The following is a 23138-nucleotide window of genomic DNA, read 5'->3' as shown; positions in this document are numbered from 1 at the left end:
ATCGATTTTGTAAGATAGCGTGCTGCTTGTAGACATTGTAAAATAGAGTGCTGCTTGTAGACACTATGGGCCAAATGTAATAGGGTGAGAGTTTAGAAAATGTGAGAGTTTAGCAGTAACACTCTCACACTAATACACTTAATGATTTGTATTTTCAATATAGGAAACACTGGGATGAGAGTTTAAATCTTGAGAGTTTTTTGAGTCTGAAAAACATACGAGTTTGCCTGTTCTGTGACTTTATTACATTGACTGAGTTTAAAAATGTGAGAGTTTTCTCACACATTTTCTAAACTCCCAGCCTATTACATTTGGCCCTATAAATTAGAGTGCTTCATAACATTTTATCATGCACAATAATATAGATAAAAACACAGGAACCCTACAAACAATAATAGGCTTTAATTTGTCTTTATTATGACCAATAGATAGAATGGGTACAATGGGTTCTCCTTTTTCTGCAGTAACCAAACAATTAGCTTCTCCAGCTTCAAGTTATATTATACAGTAACAGTAACTATAGTACCTGCTACTGTAAGTTCTAGTAGGACAGTATCTGGAGGGAGATTAAACTTTCTGTAGTTCCTAATATCTGTATACCAATGTTGGTACACTAAAGGGACCATAACCATATGTTTTTGATTTTCCTTTGTATTTGTCTAATATTAATATTAAGATATGTATGTGTAGCACCTGCTAATCAGTATTGGGGGATTATTATAGGGCCACATGATATTAACTCTTTGGATATCTAGTCTTTTGGTTATGCCACCAGCAAGTCTTTTTATATGTTTTGATAGTAGAGAGTATTCACCAGGATTTGGTTCGGGAAAACCCTGTCCCAGGGATAAGTTTTGGTTTACCGTATTTCCTCCCTGCCCAATAAACCAACAAAAGTACACTGTGGAAAAGGACCAATAGGGTAGTTGACTTTTATTAAATTATAGAAAGTAATTTTAAAACTATAGTTAACACTTAGATAGATAGTAGATCAACAATTATATGGGTAATAGCTTGTTTAACTAAGTTTGAATTACAGATGCATTCTAATATTTCTACATGTAAGAAATATAAGAATATAAACCAATTTCAATGCAATACACCAATTAACACCAAGGGGTAAATTTACTAAGACCCAAGTTTGGTCGAGATGACAATCTCGAGTGAGTTTAGGCATGTTTTTCATCTCGCATATTTACTAAAGACAAACTCTGGTGATTTCTTTGTTCTCACTCGTAAAACTCGGGTGAGATTGTAAACTCAAAACAACTCACCATCAGGCAAACACGGAAGTACTTTTCATGTAAGAAATACAACTCTCAAATTTACCAAGAATCGAGATTACAATCTCGGGTGAGATTGTAGCAAACTCACAGAGAAATTGAAGTTTCAAACACTCCACCTCCTGAGCTGTGAGTTTGCCAGAAACATACACAGATCAGTGTGATTTGTGTATGTTTCTGCATGTGTACTTAATTGAAAGTATTTATATTAAAAAAAATGATGTAGGGTCCCCCCCCAAAAAAACATAACCAGCCCCGGACTGGTCAGCCAGCCCTGGTTCCAATAATTAAGGGGAACAAAATGAGTAGGGTTCCACCATAATTTTGGAACCAGCACCTGGCTCCAGGGCCAGTCCTGGTTTTAAATATAGGGGGAAAAAATTGCGTAGGGGTCCCCCTATATTTAAAACCAGCACCGGATTACATGTGGGTCCCAGCCAGTGAGCGGCTACTACATGTAAAGTGGCCTCTGATTGGCTGGCGGGCCATGGGATTTTCCGAGGAGGCCCGTCAGCTGTCATTGGCGAAGTATTGGTGTGTGTGACAACACATACCAATACTTTTCCGTATGGGTTTGGTGTATCGGTTGGTTATGTTGCCAAAACCCCTGGATGCTATGGAGAGCAGCGCCAGGATGGAGGTGAGTATCAGATCTTTTTTTCAGTTACACACATTGTAATTCCACAAGTGCCAAAGGGCAGGCATGCTGGCACCTGTAGTTCAACTGTAAAATACACTATTTTTCAACTATTTTACACATTATTTATTACTCCTGTACCCAAAGCCCAGGGGGCCTCAGTGTATTTCACTGATTATGTTCTCTAAGGGGTCTATTTACTAAGCAGTGTTAGGAGAGAGTGAAAAGTGATAAGGTGCCCAGCCAATCAGCTCATAACTGCCATCTCACAGGCTGGGTTTGAAAAATGACAGTTGGGAGCTGATTGGCTGGCACCTTATCACTTTTCACTCTGTCTCCTAACAATACTCAGTAAATAGACCCCTAAATGTGGTAAATTAGATATGAGGTGGTGATATGCATCAATGAATTAATTAACAGCCTGGAGCTGCAACAAGCAATGTGTTTCACTAAATAGATTATCTTATATTGCAGCAAGCATCCTCAGATACAGGACAGCTCTCCCAGTGAAATCCACAGTTTACTGTAGTTCCCTCTCCATCTGGAGTAAGGTTGCAAGATACTGGCATTGGCTGTCACTTTCCTCCAATCTTAAGTGCCTCTCAGTTCACCTCTGTCAGTGGCTTCAGTGTTACTGCCAGCTACACCATACACCGCCACCCACTGATTGAAGTTATTCCCCTTAACAAGTCACCTCAGAAATCGATGATCACAGCCACCTACATGGCTATTTGTAATCCATTGTCTGGCACTTAGCTTCTTCCTACTGGCAGCGCAAGCCATTCTCTCTCCCAATCTCTGCGTGATCCTCCTTCTCCTACTATCCGCAAGACCCTTCAGCTCCTCTTTCCTGGTGTAAGCAGCAACCAAGTTCCTCTCTCAACAAGGCTCTAGTGACTCATGGTGACCTGCTGCCTTAGATACATTATTTCTTCTACAGAGCAAAATATTAATCCCACCTCAGCCGAGACATTTGCATAAATTAAATTTTCATTTGAGGTTACAAATATAGAAAACTTTTCTTGTTATAGCACTTTACCTAGTTGCTATATTGGTGATAATAAGTTTTCTTGCAGAGCTCACATTCAGGATATGCACTTTTCCTTAAGAAGACTGAAGATATGGGCAGAGCATAAGTTGCCTAGGCTGGGCCACCTAGAACCAGAACTGCAGAAGCTAGAGAAGGGGAGGCATCAATGTGGCATATACTGTAAACAAGTAGGGTCCTTCCTCCTCTGCCAGGAAGACTTGGTTGATGGTACCTAAAGTAGCAATATGGCCTCAACACTCTCCTCCTGTATATGGTTTTAAAGGAAGGGGAGGGCTGAGGTTAGTCACAATTCTTGAAAAATGTTTTAATCCTACTCACCACTTTCCCAAGGAAAGTAGTGAATGCCATTATACTGTATGTTTGCCAATAAATTTTGAAGTTGCAGACAGGGCAGAAAAGCACGGCAGCCAGCAGTAATGGTGAAAGGTCCACTCACAAGGGGGCTGAGGTGAATGATACCACCCTCATTGGGAGGTCCTGTTCAAGGCCATAGTTGGGCAAGTGAAACCTTAGATGGCTTTGCACAGAGTGCTAAAAGTCATCCCCATCACATCTGCGGCTATTTTGGTGACCTTTATTCACCATGGACAGGAGTTGTGTCTTTCTTTCAAGAGTGCATGTAAAATGTCTTGTTTACGATGGAAGGGACATCAGCCAAATGTCCACATATCCTATGTTTACCTATAACCTCTTTATATTCTCCCTAAGATCTCCTGACACTTTTAATAAAGTATGATATTATGGTGCATGGCCTACTAGCAAGGTATATATGTTGCATCAATTTGGGGAGGGTATGATTTCAGTGGGGCACGAATGGGTTTGGAAATAACAGAGAGCCAGCAAAGAGGAAACAGACTCAACCTCTGAATTGGATTATACTGTAGCCTGCGCAGAGATAGAAAACAAAGTTATGACTAGCATACAATTACCCATATTCTAGACACAATTAAACAAAGAACATTTTGAGGTTACTGCCCATTTAAGAAAACAATACATTTTATGTGTAGGAGGTTAATCCTATTGCTAATTATAGGTTACAAATATTCACCCTACTGTATTTTCAATTTTGTTTTGGCTCACTTGCTCTCTGTAGACATGTAAACATTTAGATAATAAAAGTGAATTAATACATGTGTTGCACATAACTTCTGTATTCACGTTAAGAATCATGACATTACAGTGCAATAAAAGTGAACAATGAAAAGGATACATTTATATCTAAAATACTTTTTGCGATCATTCAATAGTTCTATTACGTTTCATTTAAGTGTCTTCTTTCAGAATAAGCCTTTTTGTGGGTAGATCGTTAGCGCACGCAGAGGGGTTTCTGAGTATCCAGAAACCCCCCTGACAGACAAGAGAGCAGGCATCATCTTTATTGAGCCCGGACCCTTTGCTGCAAAATGACGTGATTCACTGGGCAACGGGGAGGTGGCAGATTACGATTCCATTACATTTGCAACATTTTGTCCCTGTCCCCTCATGATGCTGCATTTTGTTGCAAGGGGAAGGGGTCTAATTAAATGGTGCCCGGTTCCGTTCCCATCCGCTAACTGCAGCTGCTGCAAGGTAAGGCTGGGTACACACTTGAACGACGTGTATTTGTTCCGACATCGGAACGAATGCCCATGAAAAGTGATTGTATGTCCACACTGGACGACATTAATGCACAATGGAACAATCACCATTACATCAGTCATTAACAATGCACTGGCTGCTAGCGATAGCTCTAGGTTTCATGTGCAGCACATTAAACCTGGCAACCGCGAGAGCATGCAATCATGTGTACACACTGAGCAATGTAGGCGATATGTCGCTACGAAATAGCATATCGGCCCAAAATTGCTCCAGTGTGTAACCGGCTTAAGAGAGAGAAAGAGTGTGTGTGTAATGTATGTGTGACATATGTGTGTGTGTGTATACATGTATGTATGTGAGTGAGTGTATAAAATATGTGCGTGTGCATATATATATATATATATATATATATATATATGTTCTATATATATATATATATATATATATATAAAACAATCTGAACATCGCACCGGGTGTGCTCCACAATAAACAAGATACAAAGCAGTCTGACCCACTTTCATCAGGATTTATAAACAAGTCATCATGAGTGCCGCAGATTGGAAATTGGTTGTATTTTCCCTTACACTGTGGGGGCGATTCAATTATTTTTTGAGGCATGATAATAAATGAGCGCCCAGTATTGCAATTCAATTTTTATGGGCACTCATTAATTATCGCCATCTTCACCCCGGGTTTAGCCATGTAAAATGGCTAAACCTGTCTAAAGTTTAGGTTACAGGCTTGGGGGTGACTAGTATTAGGGATCCTGGACCTGAAGGTCCACTAAAAGAACTGCGTTGCTGTATGGAAGATACTGTGTACCTGCTGTAACATCTTGCCTGTGAACACTGCAGTGACCTGTATATGTGCCTGTGGTGAGAAAATAACCTTCTGTTGGATTTTGCTCCGGTCTATGTGATTCTTGTCACATTTGGCACCCGAACAGGGACCTTGCTGGATGCTACTACACAGCAAGAGCCCAAATACAGTAACTAGAGCCACCCAAAGCCGCAGTGAGATGCATTGCAGGATGCTACCCGCTGCGCAATGGCTTGGTGAGTCTGAGTCACATTACTAGCAGCTGGGTAGGTGAGTGTGGCAGGCCAGCCATAAAACGGCAGTTGTTCACAGTGATAATCTGTCCATGTGTATATGCAAATTGTGCACAATATAAAACTGCTTAATTCCTGTGTTTGGGGCTGGGAGCCCAGGAAATGTAGAGCAGGTTTAAAGGGAAGCCAGCTGATATAGATTGCTGGGAATCTGGCTTGCAATAGAGAGCTAATTAAGCCTGCTATATTTATCCACAAAGTGTAAAAGCAGTGTAATATGGAGGAAGTGGTGAAAGTGTTTGCTGAATTGGCTGTAGGGCAGCAAACGCTGGCTGCTGGGCAGCAAACTCAAATACAGTTACTACATGCTGAAATATAGGACATAAGAAAAGCTGGGCAGGTGCGGGAGGTGTTACAAAAGCTTACACCAACAGATGATATTGAGGCATTTTTGTGCACCTTTGAATGCACTGCTATTCGCTTAAAATTGCCAGGAGGAGTGGGCTGCCAGAATAGCTCCCTCTCTCACAGGGGAGATACAAAGAGCATATGTTGATTTAACAGTGTCTGAGGCCAGCTCCTATCCTCATCTGAAAGAGGCTATACTCAGTAGGGTTGGGGAAACTGGCCAGAGTAAAGCCCAGGAGTTTCATAAGTGGCAGTTGAACCCATCTGATCCTCCTAGAGTACAATTGGCAAAACTAGCCAAACTAGGTAAAGCCTGGTTGCAGCTGGATAAAAATTCTGCACAGCGTGTTGTGAAAATTGTTGCTCTAGATCATGCTATACGGGCATTAGAGTGAGTTGTACAACAATGGCTCTACAAGCTGACCCCCAAACAGTTGTGGAGTTAGCAGTGGTAATCCAGCTGTACCTGACTCTTGGGAAATTTAATAAAGTCAAGCAGGGATTCCAGCCAGTACCCAAGCCTAGAACCCAGGTCTCAGTTTTTAAAGCAAACAACCCACCTCCGACTGTGTGTTTTGGTTGTGGCGAGCCTGGTCATTTGCGCCGGTACTGCCCAAAGCAGGGCAAGCCGATGGACTGCAGTGTGGGAAAAACAACTCGACTGGTGCTCAGCATGGCTGCTTGAAGCATTTTCCTGACAGAGACTACCTTGTTTTGTTTGATGGTTCAAGTGGAAGGCCAAGAGATCTGTCCTTAGTGGATACTGGCAGTGAATTAACTATCATCTCTGCTAACCTGGGTCCACCCGGGGCTGATCTGGTGCTACCCCGGGTAAAGGTTATATGTGTACATGGGGATGTAGAAGAATGCCCCTCGAGTGCACCTCCCAGTAGTGATAAAAGGGCGATCTCTGTAGGTGGTAGCCGCAGTAGCCGCCAGACCACCCTACCCATTAATCTTAGGTCAGGATATTCCGTTACTGCAAGAGGTGGTTACTTGGCATGATGACAGCAGACGGACCACATCAGAGCTGTCCCAAGAGCCAAGCTCTGCAGTATCCCAAAGTTTGGTGGCTGTAACACCTTCCTTGGCCAGTGAGCAGCAGGAGGGGAGTGAGACCGAGGCACAGTGGATTCCCATCGGCAAGGAAGTGTTGTTACAGGACTTTGGCCAAGACCAATAGAATGATGGGAACTTGATAAACGCATTTGAAAATGTTGTAAAAGTAAATGGTAAAGTAATTACGGCCTTATCAACAGAAGGTGTACTATACTTTGCATTGAAAAATTATTTGTTATATCGTGTAACATATTTGCAGGTTAAAAAGTAGATGAATTGTTGGTTCCCCTGAAACAGGAGCAGTTGGTGTTGAGGGTGGCTCATACACACCTGTGGGGTGGGCATTTAGGTGAGGAGAAAACTCTCCAGCGTATTTAGTTAAGATTTTTTTGACCAGGCATTCATGCAGTAGTAAAAATTATTGTCAGGAATGTCCAGTGTGTCAGAAGACAGCACCCCGACCAGGGTTTTGGGCACCTTTGGTTCCCCTCCCTGTCATTTCTGTACCTTTTGAGAGAATTGGTATGAATCTGATAGGGCCAGTGGAAAAATCTGCTCATGGGCATCAATACATATTAGTGGTAGTAGATTATGCCACAAGGTACCCGGAGGCTATACCGCTATGTAATATGAATTCTAGCACTATTGCCCAGGAGTTATTGATGCTATATGCCCATATGGGAATACCAAAAGAGGTCCTGATGGATCAAGGTACCCCTTTTGTATCATAATTAATAAAAGATTTGTGCAGACTATTAAGGGTAAATAGGATTACCGCCTCAGTGTATCACCCACAAACAGATGGCATAGTAGAATGCTTTAACCAGACCCATTAACACATGATAAAGAGGGTGGTGTCACAAGAAAAGCGAGATTGGGATTTACTCCTCCCCTATTTGATGTTTGCAGTTTGAGAGGTGCCCCAATCCTCCATTGGGTTCAGTCCCTTCGAACTCCTCTATGGGAGGCAACCTAGAGGGATTTTAGATGTTTTAAATAAAGGGTGGGAGCAACAGTCATGCCAAGATCCTAATATCGTTCAGTTTGTGTCCCAATTAGGACCTGTAAACTACAGGGTACATATAGGAAATGGACCTCAGACTGCACACCTAGAACATATATATACATAATTGGAGGTGCTACCTGTGGAGACAATTGATATATGCACAAAAAGAAGAAGTACAGGTGCTCAACTCCAAATAAACTGATTGTATATAAATAAATACATTTTTGCAATGAATAGAGGGTTTTGGCATAATCTTGGCCAAGGTTATGGGCCTACCCACCACATCCGAGTAACCTCTGTCGGGTAGGTCCCTAACATACTAGGGTTCAAATCCACAGTGCAGGACACCTCCAAACTGGCCCAGCTAAGCTGCCCCAGGGCACCACCATAGTTAGAAAAGTGCAGTGTAAAAGATAGTTAAGAGCAGCTACTGCTGCATATAAAGAATGAAAATAAAAAAGTGAGGTACATGTATAATAAACAAACAGTGAAGGGTTAAAATGTGTTATAAAGGAAAATGTATTATAATGCGGTGCCCTGAAACAGATCAACCAAAGCAATCCAGAGGGACCCATGCCCCAAAAATGAACCAAAGCTGCACTACACAGTCTAAATATTTGCAGGTCTTACCTATCTTGTGCCTCTGACTGGTGTGCATATTACTATGCCAGACTCCATGCTCTAAACCAATGTAATAAGAGTGCTAGTCTGAGTGGAAAGTGTCTCAGGCTTTCCAGGTGTGCAAAGCAATGCACTGATTGGATTCATATAGGAAATGGACCTCAGACTGCACACCTAGAACATATATATACATAATTGGAGGTGCTACCTGTGGAGACAATTGATATATGCACAAAAAGAAGAAGTACAGGTGCTCAACTCCAAATAAACTGATTGTATATAAATAAATACATTTTTGCAATGAATAGAGGTTTTTGGCATAATCTTGGCCAAAGTTATGGGCCTACCCACCACATCTGTGTAACCTCTGTCAGGTAGGTCCCTAACATTCTAGGGTTCAAATCCAGAGTGCAGGACACCTCCAAACTGGCCCAGCTAAGCTGCCCCAGGGCACCAACATAGTTAGAAAAGTGCAGTGTAAAAGATAGTTAAGAGCAGCTACTGCTGCATAAAAAGAATGAAAATACAAAAGTGAGGTACATGTATAATAAACAGTGAAGGGTTAAAATGTGTTATAAAGGAAAATGTGTTATAATGCGGTGCCCTGAAACAGATCAACCAAAGCAATCCAGGGGGACCCACGCCCCAAAAATGAACCAAAGCTGCACTACACAGTCTAAATATTTGCAGGTCTTACCTATATTGTGCCTCTGACTGGTGTGCATATTACTATGCCAGACTCCATGCTCTAAACCAATGTAGTAAGAGTGCTAGTCTGAGTGGAAAGTGTCTCAGGCTTTCCAGGTGTGCAAAGCAATGCACTGATTGGATTCATATAGGAAATGGACTTCAGACTGCACACCTAGAACATATATATACATAATTGGAGGTGCTACCTGTGGAGACAATTGATATATGCACAAAAAGAAATAGTACAGGTGCTCAACTCCAAATAAACTGATTGTATATAAATAAATACATTTTTGCAATGAATAGAGGTTTTTGGCATAATCTTGGCCAAGGTTATGGGCCTACCCACCACATCCGGGTAACCTCTGTCGGGTAGGTCCCTAACATACTAGGGTTCAAATCAAGAGTGCAGGACACCTCCAAACTTAGCTGGGCCGGTTTGGAGGTGTCCTGCACTCTGGATTTGAACCCTAGTATGTTAGGGACCTACCCGACAGAGGTTACCCGGATGTGGTGGGTAGGCCCATAACCTTGGCCAAGATTATGCCAAAAACCTCTATTCATTGCAAAAATGTATTTATTTATATACAATCAGTTTATTTGGAGTCGAGCACCTGTACTTCTTCTTTTTGTGCATATATCAATTGTCTCCACAGGTAGCACCTCCAATTATGTATATATATGTTCTAGGTGTGCAGTCTGAGGTCCATTTCCTATATGAATCCAATCAGTGCATTGCTTTGTACACCTGGAAAGCCTGAGACACTTTCCACTCAGACTAGCACTCTTACTACATTGGTTTAGAGCATGGAGTCTGGCATAGTAATATGCACACCAGTCAGAGGCACAATATAGGTAAGACCAGCAAATATTTAGACTGTGTAGTGCAGCTTTGGTTCATTTTTGGGGCATGGGTCCCCCTGGATTGCTTTGGTTGATCTGTTTCAGGGCACCGCATTATAACACATTTTCCTTTATAACACATTTTAACCCTTCACTGTTTGTTTATTATACATGTACCTCACTTTTTTATTTTCATTCTTTATATGCAGCAGTAGCTGCTCTTAACTATCTTTTACACTGCACTTTTCTAACTATGGTGGTGCCCTGGGGCAGCTTAGCTGGGCCAGTTTGGAGGTGTCCTGCACTCTGGATTTGAACCCTAGTATGTTAGGGACCTACCCAACAGAGGTTACCCGGATGTGGTGGGTAGGCCCATAACCTTGGCCAAGATTATGCCAAAAACCTCTATTCATTGCAAAAATGTATTTATTTATATACAATCAGTTTATTTGGAGTCGAGCACCTGTACTTCTTTTTGTGCATATATCAATTGTCTCCACAGGTAGCACCTCCAATTATGTATATATATGTTCTAGGTGTGCAGTCTGAGGTCCATTTCCTATATGAATCCAATCAGTGCATTGCTTTGTACACCTGGAAAGCCTGAGACACTTTCCACTCAGACTAGCACTCTTACTACATTGGTTTAGAGCATGGAGTCTGGCATAGTAATATGCACACCAGTCAGAGGCACAATATAGGTAAGACCTGCAAATATTTAGACTGTGTAGTGCAGCTTTGGTTCATTTTTGGGGCGTGGGTCCCCCTGGATTGCTTTGGTTGATCTGTTTCAGGGCACCGCATTATAACACATTTTCCTTTATAACACATTTTAACCCTTCACTGTTTGTTTATTATACATGTACCTCACTTTTTTATTTTCATTCTTTATATGCAGCAGTAGCTGCTCTTAACTATCTTTTACACTGCACTTTTCTAACTATGGTGGTGCCCTGGGGCAGCTTAGCTGGGCCAGTTTGGAGGTGTCCTGCACTCTGGATTTGAACCCTAGTATGTTAGGGACCTACCCGACAGAGGTTACCCGGATGTGGTGGGTAGGCCCATAACCTTGGCCAAGATTATGCCAAAAACCTCTATTCATTGCAAAAATTTATTTATATACAATCAGTTTATTTGGAGTCGAGCACCTGTACTTCTTTTTGTGCATATATCAATTGTCTCCACAGGTAGCACCTCCAATTATGTATATATATGTTCTAGGTGTGCAGTCTGAGGTCCATTTCCTATATGAATCCAATCAGTGCATTGCTTTGTACACCTGGAAAGCCTGAGACACTTTCCACTCAGACTAGCACTCTTACTACATTGGTTTAGAGCATGGAGTCTGGCATAGTAATATGCACACCAGTCAGAGGCACAATATAGGTAAGACCAGCAAATATTTAGACTGTGTAGTGCAGCTTTGGTTCATTTTTGGGGCGTGGGTCCCCCTGGATTGCTTTGGTTGATCTGTTTCAGGGCACCGCATTATAACACATTTTCCTTTATAACACATTTTAACCCTTCACTGTTTGTTTATTATACATGTACCTCACTTTTTTATTTTCATTCTTTATATGCAGCAGTAGCTGCTCTTAACTATCTTTTACACTGCACTTTTCTAACTATGGTGGTGCCCTGGGGCAGCTTAGCTGGGCCAGTTTGGAGGTGTCCTGCACTCTGGATTTGAACCCTAGTATGTTAGGGACCTACCCGACAGAGGTTACCCGGATGTGGAGGGTAGGCCCATAACCTTGGCCAAGATAATGCCAAAAACCTCTATTCATTGCAAAAATTTATTTATTTATATACAATCAGTTTATTTGGAGTTGAGCACCTGTACTTCTTTTTGTGCAAACTACAGGGTACGACAGGAGGGTAGAAGGAAGGAGGAAGGAGAAAGGAGGCACAAATTTACCATGTACATCTTTTAAAACCCTGGAAAAAAAGTGCCAGTCAGCCCTCTATAGTGGCAAAAAAAAACACCAGACTGTCATGTACCCATTGAGGTCACCCTCAGTCTTAGCCAAAAACAGGAAGTAGTGAGTTCAGTAGCACGAAACCAAGATGTATTCTCTACTATACCGGGAAAGACCCAAATCATATAGCATGACATTGTTACTCCTGCCGGGGGTGATAATAAAGCAGAGACCTTATTGCATACCTGAGGCAAAATGGGCAGCAGTAAAATTGGAGGTGGAGGAGATGCTGCACTTAGTTGTCGTAGAGAAGTCAAACACTGAATGGAATAAACCCATTGTCTTAAAGTGGGTAAACACTATACAGATATATTTGCAGATCGAGTGATCTGCAGATATATCTGCAGATGATGGTCATTCATACACACTGAATGGCCATCATCTGTGTCTGGCTGTGGGTCCCGGCGGCCAGGGGGCGTGTCCCGGGAGGCATGTCCCGCTCCCTCCCCGCGATTGCCACTGTGTGTGTACGGGCGGTCTGCAGAAATCCTCTATCTTAGCTGGAAATTGCTGCCCAGAGAATGCAAGTACTCAACTGTGGAACAGGAGTGCTTGCTGATTAAGTAGGCAGTAAAGTGGCTAAAATATTATCTGTTGGGGCAAGAATTCCGGCTAGTCACAGATCATGCACACAAACAAAGATGTAAATGCTCGGGAGACCCACTGGTTTTTGGCTTTAACACCATTCAAATTACAGCATTGACCAGGGAAACAGCACCTCAATGCTTATGCTCTTTCTAGAAGGCTTGCAGGTCCCGAACCTCAGAGCCATGCCATTGAGAGCCTGGCTGGACCCGGGTAATGGAGGGGGTGTAGCCTAAACATGGGAGGCATGGCCATGCCCCCTTGAAAAAAATTAAATAAATAATTGTTAGTTTTCAGCGCCGAGGAGGGGGACACTGTAAACCCCCCAGCCCGGTGCTAAGCAGTTGGCGGGTGCGATCAGTGTGATCGCTCCCCCCCCACAGCCATAGGAGACTGCTCCACCTGCTGCAGCAGCCGCGAGCAGTCTCACACAGCATCCCAGCACAAGCTGTGTGCTGAGCTGCTGTGGGGGAGGGGGGGAACGACGTTGGACCCGGGCTCCCGCTGGGCCCCTCTAGCAAGCCCGGGCCTGGGTAAACTGTACCCGCTCCCCCCCTCTCGGCGCCCATGCTCAGAGCAACCATATGGTGAAGCTAAGGGAGGAAGAGGGGGTGCAAAGCGAGCTCTGGAAAGTGGTAGCGGATTGTGTTCCCAGTCGGATGACGCAAATAGGACGCAAATAGAGGTAGGCAAGGCAGAGAGCTTGCCTGAAAAAGTTTTAGCTTCACCAAGGTGTTGAAGCTAAAGGGGAAGGAGTGTAAAAGGGACAGCATGCTTTCACATGAGGTTAATATGGAGCAGAAGGTTTGTGCAGAGATGGAGCAATAAACAGCATGGTAATGAGATCCAGACCAAGTTTTCCTGGGGTTAGGTGTAAGCCACAAAGCTAGGCTAATTAGCAGCACCTGTTATCTGTCTTTAAAGTTGTGTTAGCGCAAAACCACAACGATCCTGACGGTGAATTAGTCGCCCAGGTTATAGGCCTGGGGGTGACTAGTGTTAGGGATCCTGGACCTGAGGGTCCACTAAAAGAACTGTGTTGCTTTATGAAATATTCTGTGTACCTGCTGTAACATCTTGCCTGTGAACACTGCACTGACCTGTATATCTGCCTGTGGTGAGAAAATAAACTTCTGTTGGATTTTACTCCGGTCTTTGTGATTCTTGTCACACCCCTTAAAAGTCCTGCGTTTGCCCCTGCCCTGTGATGAAAGACTGGATAAATGGTGTTTTAGTGAAGTGCAGATAATTCTGAAACTATATCCCTATTTACTGTATGTTGCCCCATATCTAAAAGTAAAAATAATGAGCAGTAAAATTTAATTTGTGCCCAGGAAAGAGGTCAATCCTAGTGTAGAGTAATAACCCTAGACCTACACCTAACCCTCCCACCCCACAGCCTAAACCTAACCCCCTTGCACTGCCTAGACTAAACCTTCCCTCCTGAAGCCTAACCCTACCCCTCCCCCCCTGCAGCCTAACCCTAACCCTCCCCCTAGTGCCTAACCCTAATCCCAATACTTACCATCGGGATGTCAGCGGCCGGAATGCTGGCACTGAGATCCAGACTGGTGTTGAGATTATGGCTCCGGCATTCTGAGCGCTGGCATCCCACCCGCCTGGATCTCAACTTCATCTCGACAGAACAGATGACCTCAGAAATCATTGGGAGAAATAGTGTGGGTTTTTGGGTCATATATATGACATAGGTTGTGATTCAGAGGTGTTTTCAGGTAAAGCTTAGGGCGCAAGTGCCCCAATGTTTTACCTCTGTGCATGCGTCCCAGGCGCATTGCGCATGCATCCCGATGTCTACCATCATGAGATGCAAATCAAAATTGCAGAAAGAGCCATGCAATTTCCATGGTCGTTCTGGGCAGTAACTGGTGGGGGGGAAATGACAGCAGCACTAGTGTCCACTGGCAAGATTTGCATGTTTACTAAAAAATCACTGATCACTGGAGAATACACTGCACAACAATGAAAATGTTTCCGTTGTGAAAATAGTTACTTCTAATTGATTTCAGCATGCAAAGAATGAATATGACATTTAAAACTCTCAGTTAGCTCTGAGTTCCGAGGTATAGCCCATTTATGACGATGTAGGGGTATTCCTAGTGAAGTGGGCAGAATGGAGAGAATCTTACCAGCAATCTGCGTTACGCGCAGAGGGGGCGGGGCCTAATGACCCAATTAAATGAATCAGTTATTTGTCCCCTCCCCTAATCAAATATATGCGATTCACGGGATTACCCACACAAGATAACTGTGGTGCACTGAGTGACAAGCATAGTGAGCGATTCCACCAAGACATTTCAGCAATGGAACAAAGATATCAGGGTAGGTGAATCACTACTGTTGGACAGTGACAAGAGATGCCCCAGAAGAGGAGTACAAGCGACAAGCAAAGAGAAAGCACCCCTATGAATTAGGGGTGAGCGGGTTCGGATTTCAGAAAACCGAACCCCCCCGAGCCCCCCCGACCCGAGGCAGATCCGAGTCAGGCTCGACTTTTCCCGCCTGACTCGGATTCTGAAATCGAGGCAAAACGTCATCATCCCGCCTTCCGAGTCTTGCGGGTTTTGGATCCTATAGAAGGTACCCGCGTCGGCGACATTTTCACACTCGGCTGTGGACAGTGAAGAGGGAGGGTGGGAGTTACGGCTGGCTGGGCTGTGTAGTGTAGTGTAGTGTAGTGCAGAGTAGTGTTGTGCTGTGCTGTGCTGTGTTGCGCTGTGCTGCTGTTGTCCATAGGGGCTGTGTCCACTACTTCAAAGTCCATAGGGGCTGGCTGTGTTGTGCTGTGCTGCTGTTGTTAATAGGGGCTGTGTCCACTACTTCAAAGTCCATAGGGGCTGGCTGGACTGTGTTGTGCAGTCAGTTGTCCATAGGGGCTGTGTCCACTCCAAAGTCCTGTGCAGTGTCCCAGTCCTAAAGGGGTGCTGTAGTGTTGTCCAGGGGGTGCTCTGTCCATCAGGGGTGCTCCCCCTAAGTGCTAAAGAAAAAATATTTTTTCTGTGTTTGTGATTTGTGTGCGCAGTAGCCGCACGTGCATCAACAAAGTAGTGCCAAGCGTGTGCCTGTGTCATAAGTAAAGGGCCAGCTGGCTTGACCGTTAAAGGGTGCTGTAACCCCCAAAGTACACTCCAAACCAAATAACAAAATATTTTCTGTGTTTGTGAATTGTGTGCGCAGTAGCAGCACATGCATCAACAAAGTAGTGCCAAGCGTGCGCCTGTGTCATAAGTAAAGGGCCAGCTGGCTTGACCGTTAAAGGGTGCTGTAACCCCCAAAATACACTCCAGTCCAAACCAAATAAAAAAATATTTTCTGTGTTTGTGAATTGTGTGCGCAGTAGCCGCACATGCATCAACAAAGTAGTGCCAAGCGTGCACCTGTGTCATAAGTAAAGGGCCGGCTGGCTTGACCGTTAAAGGGTGCTGTAACCCCCAAAGTACACTCCAGTCCAAACCAAATAAAAAAATATTTTCTGTGTTTGTGAATTGTGTGCGCAGTAGCCGCACTTGCATCAACAAAGTAGTGCCAAGCGTGCGCCTGTGTCATAAGTAAAGGGCCGGCTGGCTTGACCGTTAAAGGGTGCTGTAACCCCCAAAGTACACTCCAGTCCAAACCAAATAAAAAAATATTTTCTGTGTTTGTGAATTGTGCGCGCAGTAGCCGCACGTGTATCAACAAAGTAGTGCCAAGCGTGCGCCTGTGTCATAAGTAAAGGGCCGGCTGGCTTGACCGTTAAAGGGTGCTGTAACCCCCAAAGTACACTCCAGTCCAAACCAAATAAAAAAATATTTTCTGTGTTTGTGAATTGTGTGCGCAGTAGCCGCACGTGTATCAACAAAGTAGTGCCAAGCGTGCGCCTGTGTCATAAGTAAAGGGCCGGCTGGCTTGACCGTTAAAGGGTGCTGTAACCCCCAAAGTACACTCCAGTCCAAACCAAATAAAAAAATATTTTCTGTGTTTGTGAATTGTGTGCGCAGTAGCAGCACGTGCATCAACAAAGTAGTGCCAAGCGTGCGCCTGTGTCATAAGTAAAGGTCCAGCTGGCTTGATTATTAAAAGGTGCTGTAACCCCCAAAGTACACTCCAAACCAAATAACAAAATATTTTCTGTGTTTGTGAATTGTGCGCGCAGTAGCCGCACGTGTATCAACAAAGTAGTGCCAAGCGTGCGCCTGTGTCATAAGTAAAGGGCCGGCTGGCTTGACCGATAAAGGGTGCTGTAACCCCCAAAGTACACTCCAGTCCAAACCAAATAAAAAAATATTTTCTGTGTTTGTGAATTGTGTGCGCAGTAGCCGCACGTGCATCAACAAAGTAGTGCCAAGCGTGCGCCTGTGTCATAAGTAAAGGGCCAGCTGGCTTGACCGTTAAAGGGTGCTGTAACCCCCAAAGTACACTCCAGTCCAAACCAAATAAAAAAATATTTTCTGTGTTTGTGAATTGTGTGCGCAGTAGCAGCACGTGCATCAACAAAGTAGTGCCAAGCGTGCGCCTGTGTCATAAGTAAAGGGCCAGCTGGCTTGATTATTAAAAGTTGCTGTAACCCCCAAAGTACACTCCAAACCAAATAACAAAATATTTTCTGTGTTTGTGAATTGTGTGCGCAGTAGCCGCACGTGCATCAATAAAGTAGTGCCAAGGGTGCGCCTGTGTCATAAGTAAAGGGCCGGCTGGCTTGACTGTTAAAGGGTGCTGTAACCCCCAAAGTACACTCCAGTCCAAACCAAATAAATAAATATTTTCTGTGTTTGTGAATTGTGTGCGCAGTAGCTGCACGTGCATCAACAAAGTAGTGCCAAGCGTGCGCCTGTGTCATAAGTACAGGGCCGGCTGACTTGACCATTAAAGGGTGCTGTAACCCCCGAAGTGCACTCCAAACCAAATAACAAAATATTTTCTGTGTTTGTGAATTGTGTGCGCAGTAGCCGCACGTGAATCAACAAAGTAGTGCCAAGCGTGCGCCTGTGTCATAAGTAAAGGGCCAGCTGGCTTGACCATTAAAGGGTGCTGTAACCCCCAAAGTACACTCCAGTCCAAACCAAATAAAAAAATATTTTCTGTGTTTGTGAATTGTGTGCGCAGTAGCCGCACATGCATCAACAAAGTAGTGCCAAGCGTGCGCCTGTGTCATAAGTCAAGGGCCGGTTTGGACATCTGGTCCGGACTGAAGGACGTGCCAACAATTTCTGACAAGTCTACTGTCACTGCATATGATACTGTCCTCAAAGCAGCAGCAACAAGCGTGCGTCTGTCTGTTAAAGGGTGGTGTAACCATCAAAGTGCGCTCCACAAACAATAAAAAAATTCTTCTTTTTTTTCTGTCTTTGTGAAATGTGTGGGCTGTAGCCGCACCTGCATCCTTAAAGCAGCAGCGACAAGCGTGCGTCTCTTTGTTAAAGGATTACATCGGTGACAGCATCCAAATAGGCATGTCAGACAGTCCGTACCTGTACTGGCAGGAAAAAGAAGCAATTTGGAGGTCCCTGTACAAACTGGCTCTATTTTATCTGAATTGCCCCCCCTCCAGTGTGTACTCCGAAAGAGTGTTTAGTGCAGCTGGGAACCTTGTCAGCGAAAGGCATAGGAGGTTGCTTCCACAAAATGTGGAGAAGATGATGTTCATAAAATGAATTATCAACTCTTCCAGGAAGACCAGCCTCCAGAACGTACAGAGGGACCTGTGGTTGTGGATTCCAGCAGGGACGAATTAATACTCTGTGAGGATGAGGCTGTACACAACACTGAAGAGGGTGAGGAATCGGTGGATGAGGAGGATGAGGACGACATCTTGCCTCCGTAGAGCCAGTTTGTGCAGGGACAGATTAATTGCCAGCTTGTTTTGTGGGGGCCCAAACGAACCAATCATTTCAGCCACAGTCGTGTGGCAGACCCTGGCGCTGAAATGATTGGTTTGTTAAAGTGTGCATGTCCTGTTTATACAACATAAGGGTGGGTGGGAGGGCCCAAGGACAATTCCATCTTGCACCTCTTTTTTTTCTTTGAATTATGTACTGTTTGGGGCCTAGTTTTTCAAACTTCCATCCTGTATGCCACTGCAGTGTCACTCCTAGATGGACCACGTGTTTGTGCCGCCCACTCGTATCTCTTAGCATAGTCATCCAGCTACCTCGGTGCAACCTTTTGGATATAAAAACACTATTGTGAGGTGTGAGGTGTTCAGAATAGACTGGAAATGAGTGGAAATTAAGGTTATTGAGGTTAATAATAGCATAGGAGCAGAAAAACACACAAATTCTGTGATTTTAGCTGTTTTTATGCTTTTTTTAAAAAAAAATACAGATCCAAAACACAAAACCTAGAACACAAAACACGGAAGGGTGGTTTTGGCAAAACCAATCCAGATCCAAAACACGAAGAAAGATCCAGATCCAAAACCAAAACACAAAACACGAAAAGTGGCCGGTGCACACCCCTACTATGAATAGGCCACTATATTAGATAGCACTTTCGTATTCTGTATGTTTACTTCATATGCTGTATGTTTGTTTCGTATGCTGTATGTTTGTTTCGTATGCTGTATGTTTGTTTTGTTTTGTGTTCTTATTTGTGATTGATTGAATTAAAACAACTGTTATTTTTTTTCTATCAAGAAAATATCAGATTACTAAATGTACATACAGTATAGTGCAAACAGTGTAGCTAAAAAAATAGAGCTAGTAAAAACATTCTGAAATCATTTTAGCATTTCTTGACCTCAAATTAGTAATGTATGACTATTTTTAGAAAGGAAACAAATTAAAGGTATTAATTTGTTGTACAGTGATATTAAAGAAATCCCCCAAATTGGGATTAATGTATATTTTTGGAACATAGGGGGAGAGTCTCCTAGACAGTCCCGCTGTAATCCAGAAAGTTGGGAGGTATGATAAAGGTCTCCCCCACCCACTGAAAAATAACAGAGGAAAAGTATTAGTACACTATTAGCATTAGAGTACAACTTCCCTCATAATTTATAGGGTAAAATAACCATGTCCCTTTCTAGCAATGTGACAATCATTAAATAAACTGCTCTATGTGGCACCATTTCTAAGGTAGCCTATTGTTTGAATCACATTGATGTTAGATTATCCAGCTATCATAACAATTCATTTAAAATTGACTGTTTTAATGCTCCTGGTGGAAATGTACAAAGAGCTGTAAGATGAAAATGGCTTGTTAGCAAATACACCAACATTTCAAAGTCTTATTTAAATAAGTGTTAAAACAGTTTTTCAATATGCCTTTAGTTTCCATTGTAATATATAGCAGATATGAGTCCGTCCTGACGATACTGAATTGCTTTCAGTTATCATGCCTATCTTTGACCATAATGTCATGTAATCATTTTTTTCCAAACAAAGCTATTAGAAGCGATCTTACAACTCAGCAGCTTAAGAGAATATTTATGTAGCAAGTCTGAATTAAATCTAAGAATATAAACCATTCCACACAAGCAAATGTCTATTCATAGCATGCACAGGACCACACAAGATATCTAATTAACAAAATATCAGGAAGGACGCTAAAACCACAGTCTTAACCTTCCCAAATGGTTTGTCTCTACTCCCACAAGTGCAGATGTTAAAACAGTACAGATGAAGGGTCAGCGGAATTGTTTAACAGCTTATAGGGATAGCACAAGAATCTCAAAACAAACTATGCATCATCTTACTGCATCTACACAAGAAGCTTTGTCTGTCTGTCTATGGGGGAGATGTAGCAATCCTTGGAGAGAGATAAAGTGGAGAAGTTGTGCAAAACAACCAGTGAGCTTCTACCTGTCCTTTACCTAGCACAGTCTTTGAAATGACAGTTAGACGATGATTGTTTGCTCTTTGAACGACAACTCCATATTATCTTTCTCCAAGCCTTGATACATCTTCCCCTGCATGTCTGATTTTTAGTTTTATTATGTATAAAACTAATGTACAAAGAGGAAGGGGTTTTTATTTTAAAAATCTCTCTGATAATTGGAGGATTTTGTGGTTCTGAACATAATCACGTACTGTCTCCAAGAATGTCCAGGATATTGGAATATGTGTGTACAGGTTGGTGTGGCAGAGTTAGCTGATGCCATGAGACAGCAAACTGCCCAGATTGCTTAACCAGTGGGGTGGTTTATTGATAACAGTGACAGTACAGCCGTACTCATAGTTATCCACACTGATTATGGAGCAGAGCTGGATGTCATACAACTTACCAATTGATGAGTGTATGTGTGTATTGCTGGTAGCAGAGGATGGTTGTATAAGACAGTATATCGCAGATCTCATGGAGCTAAGTGGAAGACTTGAAACTCCCACTGTGGCGCTCTAACACAGTGAACAAGATGGCCCCACTCATGCACTATACTAGGTTTGGTGGCCATCTTGGTAAGGGAATGAAGCCTCCCTAGAGTTTCCAATATGGAGTCTGCGCAGTAGCACTATCCATCTTCAACACAGCAGACTCACAAATTTCAGGGCTCCCCAAGACTCCTGAGAGAATAGGTCGAACTCCCTCATGCTGCCCACTTACGCATGTAGTGGATTGTCCAGAGGCTTGATCACTGATATATATCATACCTGCCGACTTTCTGGCTGCTCCTTCCTGGAGGGAGCAGCCAGATAAGCAGGACAGGGGGGGCGTGGCCGGTACAAGGGGGAGTTGCCGGGCGGTGACATCACTTGAAGGCGTGGTGGGGGCGGGGTCACGCAATCGCGTCAGTTTGGCCCCGCCCCCGCTATGCAATGCCGATAAAATAGGCATTGTGTAGCAGGGGGCGGGGCCAAAATTACGCAAATCACGTCACCGCCCCCCCCGCTGCGGGGGTTGCAGGGGTCATTGCGGGGGGGATAGGAGGGTTGGGTGGCAGCCAGGAGAATTGCCTGCCTTCCCGGGAGGTCGGGAGCGGCACCCAATTTTTGGGAGGCTCCCGACCAAATCAAGTATGATATATATATATACACAGAGCCGGATTAAGGGGGGCTATAAAGGGGCGAGTACCACCGGGCCACCTTGCCTGTCGCCCACTGCCTTCTATAAACTAAACAATAGTAATGGCAGAGGAGGGCATTTCAATTCCTGTGCTGCCATTACACAGGCACAGGCAATACAGCAGCGGAGGTCCATCTCTGCAGCTCCGTCACACTACAGTGAGCAGTGGACATCCCAGATGAGGCTGAGCTGCATTAGGGGTCAGAAGAGCTGAGTCCTGATTGGAGGTGCTCATCACATGCTCCTTTGACACCCCCCCCGGTGCTCAGCATCATGGGAATGATTACACCAGTGTCTGCCTGCAGCTAAGATCGGGACTGCTGCAGGGACTAAGGATAATCAGACAATCACTAAGTAAGTAAATATTCTTTTTTAATTTTCTTTTATAATTAGCTTCTGCATGTGTTCTTTTAATACTGTCCCTTTTGTGTACCAATGTATATGTAAAAGCACTAAGCTACTGAAGTGCCAAAGTCATGGTATAGCAGTATGTAAAGGTAATGGTAGGTGGCGTCACTGTATTGTGACATCTTGGAAATCCCCAGACCTGCATTAGTTGTAATTTGACATCTCGTGAGTCAGTTCAAACACCGACTAGGCTATTCATGGCAAGGCAAAATTAATTAACGGAATTCGAACGGGTCATGATAGTGGGTACCTGATGGATGGGACATTCAACATTCCTTGAACTATAGTGTCACGTGTGTACTGGGAATACCTCATGGAAGGCATTACCAACCACCATGGACAGGATAGTGGCCAACCACAGGTGCTTAATATTCATGACAAGTAACACTGGCTCAGATCACATCCACATTCAATACAGGAGGTACCAGATGCATGTAGAGCAGGTCAGTGCAGCGTTCTTTTTACACGGATATGGGAGCAGAAGACCCACTAGAGTGCCCTTGTTAACACTACGACACCAGACAAAGCGCCTCACCTGTGCTCGTGGCATCGCTAATTGGATCCTGGAGGACTGGTATCATGTGACGTGGTCCTTTGAGTCACAGTTCCAGTTGTTTAGGGCTGATAGTAGGGTTTGGCCATAGACTGCAGTTGTTATCCAGGCACCATGCAGACTGGTGGTTGTTCCATTATGGTATGGGTTGTGTTCACATGGCATGGGTTGGGTCCACTAGTCTGCCTGAACAAATCATTGACCGGTAACCACTCTGTTGCATTGTGTCTTTGGTCCCAAGTTGTTCAAAATTGCTTTGAGGAGCATTCTGGGGAGTTCTGATGAATGGTGTGGCCACCACGTTCGCCCAACATGAACCCATTTGCGCATTTATGGAATATAGTAGAGAGGTTCATTTGCATCCAAGATCCTGTACCTACAAATATCAGGG

The sequence above is a fragment of the Taudactylus pleione genome, unplaced genomic scaffold (assembly GCF_031769625.1).
Source record: "Taudactylus pleione unplaced genomic scaffold, aTauple2 ptg000082l, whole genome shotgun sequence".
NCBI lineage: Eukaryota > Metazoa > Chordata > Amphibia > Anura > Myobatrachidae > Taudactylus > Taudactylus pleione.
Note: the sequence above shows the minus strand (reverse complement) of the source record.